The sequence below is a fragment of the Callithrix jacchus genome, chromosome 20 (genome assembly GCF_049354715.1).
Source record: "Callithrix jacchus isolate 240 chromosome 20, calJac240_pri, whole genome shotgun sequence".
Lineage (NCBI taxonomy): Eukaryota > Metazoa > Chordata > Mammalia > Primates > Cebidae > Callithrix > Callithrix jacchus.
Window position 1 is genome coordinate 51,745,078 of NC_133521.1, and position 6,000 is coordinate 51,751,077.

The window sequence follows — 6,000 nt, forward strand, 5'->3', positions numbered from 1 at the left end:
CTTACAGATTGTATTCAGAGCAATTCTGCTTTCAACATTGGGGTGCATGGATAATATTTAGATTTTTTTCGATTCGCTTAAATATAGAATTTCTGTATTTTACAAGACAGAGCATACTGTGTTGGTGTAAATACTCCAAAACAGGGTAGAATAAGGCATTGAATATTTTTTCTGACAGATTAGATTCAGAGCAATTTTGTTTTTAACATTGGGGTGCCTCGATTATATGTACATTTTTTTCGATTCGCTTAAATATAGAATTTCTGTATTTTACATGAGAGAGCACACTGAGTTGGTGTATATACTCCAAACAGAATAGAATAAGGCATTTTATATTTGCTCTGACAGATTATATTCAGAGAAATTTTCCTTTTGACATTGGGGTGCCTAGATAATATTTAGATTTTTTTCGATTCGCTTAAATATAGAATTTCTGTATTTTACATGAGATAGCATATGGAGTTGGTGTATATACCCCAAAACAGAGTAGAAAACGGCATTGTATATTTTTTCTGACAGTTTATATTCAGAGCAATTTTGCTTTTACCATTCGGGTGCCTAAATAATGTTTACATTTTTTTCGATTCACGTAACATTAGAATTTTCGTATTTTACATGAGAGAGCATACTGAGTTGGTGTATATACTCCAAAACAGAGTAGAATAAGGCATTGTATATTTTTTCTGACAGACTATATTCAGAGCAATTTTGCATTTAACATTAAGCTGCCTAGATTATATTTAGATATTTTTCGATTCGCTTTAATATAGAATTCCTGTATTTTACATGAGAGAGCATATTGAGTTGGTGTATATACTCCAAAACAGAGTAGAAAAGGGCATTGAATATTTTTTCTGAGAGATTATATTCAGAGCAATTTTGTTTTTAACATTGGGGTGCCTAGTTTATATGTAGATTTTTTTTAATTCGCTTAAATATAGAATTTCTGTATTTTACATGAGAGAGCATACTGAGTTGGTGTATATATTCCAAAACAGAGTACAATAAGGCACTGTATATTTTCTCTAACATACTATATTCCGAGTCATTTTTTTTAAATTTGGGGTGCCTAGATATTATTTAGATTTTCATCGATTCGCGTAATATTAGAATTTCGATATTTTAATTGAGAGAGCAAACTGAGTTGGTGTATATACTCCAAAACCGAGTACAATAAGGCATTGTATATTTTATTTAACAGACTATATTCTGAGCCATTTTCTTTTAACTTTGAGGCACCTAGATATTATTTAGATTTATTTCGATTCACATAAAATTAGAATTTTTGCATTTTACATGAGAGAGCCTATTGAGTTGGTGTATATACACTAAAACAGAGTATAAAAGGGCATTTTATATTTCTTCTCACAGATTATATTCAGAGCAATTCTGCTTTTAACATTGGGGTGCCTGGATAATATTTAGATTTTTTTCGATTCGCTTAAATACAGAAATTCTGTATTTTACATGAGAGAGCATACTGAGTTGCTGTATATACTCCAAAACAGAGTAGAATAAGGCATTGTATATTTTTTCTAACAGACTATATTCAGAGCCATTTTCTTTTAACTTTGGGGTGCCTAGATAATATTTAGATTTTTTTCGATTCATGTAAAATTAAAATTTCGATATTTCACATAAGAGAGCATATTGAGTTGGTGTATATACCCTAAAACAGAGTAGAAAAGGTCATTGTATATTTTCTCGGACAGTTTATATTCATACCAATTTTGCTTTTACCATTCGGGTGCCTAAATAATATTTAGATTTTGCCGATTCGGGTGAAATTAGAATTTGGTATTTTACATGAGAGACCATTCTGGGTTGGTGTATATGCTACAAAACAGAGTAGAATAAGGCATTGTATATTTCTTTCAACAGATAATATTCCGAGCCATTTTCTTATAACTTTGGGGCACCTAGATATTATTTAGATTTTTTTCGATTCACGTAAAATTAGAATTTCGGTATTTTACATGAGAGAGCATACTGAGTTGGTGTATATACTCCAAAACAGAGTAGAATAAGGCATTGTATATTTTTTCTAACATACTATATTCCGAGCCGTTTGCTTTTAACTTTGGGCGCCTAGATATTATTTAGATTTTTTTCGATTTGCGTAAAATTTGAATTTCTGCATTTTAAATGAGGGAGCCTATTGACTTGGTGTATATACTCCAAAACAAATTAGAATAGGGCATTGTATATTTCTTCTGACAGATTATATTCAGAGAAACTTTGCTTTTAACATTGGGGTGCCTGTATAATATTTAGATATTTTTCGATTCGCTTAAATATAGTTTCTGTATTTTACATGAGAGAGCATACTCAGTTGGTGTATATACTCCAAAACAGAGGAGAATAAGGCATTGTATATTTTTTATGACAGATTATCTTCAGAGCAATTTTGCTTTTAACATTCAGATGCCTAGATAATATTTAAAATTTTTCGATTAATGTAAAATTTGAATTTCGGTATTTTACATGAGAGAACATACTGAGTTGGCGTATATACTCCAAAACAGAGTAGAATAAGGCATTGTATATTTTTTGACAGATTATAGTAATAGAAATTTTGCTTTTAATATTGGGGTGCCAGATTATATTTAGATATTTTTCGATTCACTTAAATATAAAATTTCTGTATGTTACATGAGACAGCATATTGAGTTGGTGTGTATACTCCAAAACAGAGTAGAATAGGGCATTGTATATTTTGTCTGACAGATTATATTCAGGGTAATTTTGTTTTTAACATTGTGGTGCCTAGATTATATTTAGATTTTTTCTATTTGGGTAGCATTAGAATCTGTATTTTACATGAGAGAGCATACTGAGTTGGTGTATATACTCCAAAGCAAAGTAGAACAAGGCATTGTATATTTTTTTTAACAGACTATATTCAGAGCCATTTCTTTTAACTTTGGGGCACCTAGATATTATTTAGATTTTTTTTGATTCACGTAAATTTCGAATTTCGGTATTTCACATCACAGAGCATACTGAGTTGGTGTATATACTCCAAAACAGAGTAAAATAAGGCATTGTATATTTTTTCTGACAGATTATATTCAGAGCAATTTTGCTTTTAACATTCGGGTGCCTACATAATATATAGATTTTTTTCGATTCTCGTAAAACTAGAATTTCGGTATTTTACAGGAGAGGGCATACTGAGTTGGAGTATATACTCCAAAACAGTGTAGAATAATTCATTGTGGATTTTTTCTGACAGGCTATATTCAGAGCAATTTTTTTTTAACATTGGACTGCCTAGATCATATTTAGATTATTTCCATTCAGGTAAAATTAGAATTTCTGTATTTTACATGAGAGAGCATTTGAGTTCGTGTATATACTACAAAACAGAGTAGAAAAGGGCATTGTATACTTTTTCTCACAGATTATATTCAGAGCAATTTTGCTTTTAACATTGGATTGTCTAGATAATACTTAGATTTTTTTCGATTGGCTTAAATACTGAATTTCTGTATTTTACATGAGAGAGCATATGGAGTTGGTGTAGATACTCCAAAACAGAGTAGAAAAGGTCACTGTATATTTTCTCTGACAGACTTTATTCAGAGCAATTTTGTTTTTAACATTGGGGTGCCTAAATAATATTTAGATTTTTTCGATTCGGGTAATATGAGAATTTCTCTATTTTACATGAGAGAGCATACTGAGTTGGTGTATATACTCCAAAACTCAGTAGAATAAGGCATTGTATATTTTTTCTGACAGACTATATTCAGAGCCATTTTCTTTTAACTTGGTGGAGCCTAGATATTATTTAGATTTTTTTCAATTCGTGGAAAATTAGAATTTTGGTATGTTACAAGAGAGAGCATATTGAGTTGGTGTATATACTACAAAACAAAGTAGAAAAGGGCATTGTATATTTTTTCTGATAGATTATATTCAGCGCAATTTTGCTTTTAACATTGGGGCGCCTAGATAATATTTAGATATGTTTTCGATTCTGTTAAATATATAATTTTTGTAGTTTACATGAGAGAGAATATGGAGTTGATGTATATACTCCAAAACAGAGTAGAATAGGGCAGTGTATATTTTTTCTGACAGATTATATTTAGAGCAATTTTGTTTTTAACATTGGGGTGCCTAGATTATATTTAGATTTTTTCGATTTGGGTAAAATTAGAATTTCTGGATTTTACATGAGAGAGCATACTGAGTTGGTGTATATACACCGAAACAGTGTAGAATAAGGCATTGTATATTCTTTCTTACAGACTATATTCAGAGTCATTTTCTTTTAACTTTGCGGCACATACATATTATTTAGATCTTTTTCGATTCGCCTAAAATTAGAATTTCGGTATTTTCCATTAGAGCGCATATTGAGTTGGTGCATATAGTACAAAAAATAGTAGAAAAGGGCATTGTATATTTTATCTGACAGATTATATTCAAAGCAATTTTGCTTTTTACATTGGGGTGCCTAGATAATATTTAGATTTTGTCGATTCGCTTAAATATAGAATTTCTTTATTTTACAGAAGAGAGCATATGGAATTGGTGTATATACTCCAAACAGAGTAGAATAGGGCATTGTATATTTTTTCTGACAGATCATATTCAGAGTAATTTTGCTTTTAACATTGGGGAGTCTAGATTATATTTAGATTTTTATCGATTCACGTAAAATTAGAATTTCGGTATTTTACTTGAGAGAGCATACTGAGTTGGTGTATATACTCCAATACAGAGTAGAATAAGGCATTGTATATTTTTTCTAACAGACTATATTCAGAGCCATTTTCTTTTAACTTTGAGGAGCCTAGATATTATGTAGATTTTTTTCGATTGGTGTAAAATTAGAATTTCCGTATTTTACATGAGAGAGCATACTGATTTGGTTCTTATACTACAAAACAGAGTAGAAAAGGGCACTGTATATTTTTTCTGACAGCTTACATTCAGATCAATTTTGCTTTAAAATTGGGGTGCCTCGATAGTATTTAGATTTTTTTCCATTCGCTTCAATATACAATTTTTGTATTTTACATGAGAGAGCATATGGAGTTGGTGTATATAATCTAAAACAGAGTAGAATAGGGCATTGTATATTTTCTCTGAGAGGTTATATTCAGAGCAATTTTGTTTTTAACATTGGGGTACCTAAATAATATTTAGATTTTTTTGATTCGGGTAATATTAGAATTTCTTTATTTTATATGAGAAAGCATACTGAGTTGGTGTATATACTCCAAAACTCAGTAGAATAAGGCATTGTATATTTTCTCTAACAGACTATATTCAGAGCCATTTTCTTTTAACGTTGGGGCGCCTAGATATTATTTAGATTTTTTTCGATACACGTAAAATTAGAATTTCGATATTTTACATGAAAGAGCATATGGAGTTGGTGTATATACTCCAAAACAGAGTAGAGTAGGGCATTGTATATTTTCTCGGACAGATTATATTCAGAGCAATTTTGTTTTTATCATTGGGGTGCCTAGATTATATTTAGATTATTTTCGATTCGCTTAAATATAGAATTTTTGTATTTTACATGAGAGAGCATATGGAGTTGGTGTGTGTACTCCAAAACAGAGTAGAAAAGGGCATTGTATATTTTTTCTGACAGATTATATTCAGAGCAATTTTTCTTTCAAACTGGGGTGCCTAGATAATATTTAGATTTTTTTCGATTCATGTAACATTAGAATTTCCGTATTTTACATGAGAGAGCATATTGAGTAGGTGTATATACTCCAAAACAAAGTAGAAAGGGCATTGTATATTTTTTCGGACAGATTGTATTCAGAGTAATTTTGTTTTTAACATTGGGATGCTTAGGAAATATTTAGATTTTTGTAGATTCGCCTAAATATAGAATTTCTCTATTTTACATGAGAGAGCATATGGCGGTGGGCTATATACTCCAAAATAGAGTAGAATAGGGCATTGTATATTTTTTCTGAAAGATTATATTCAAAGAAATTTTGCTTTTAACATTGAAGTGCCTAG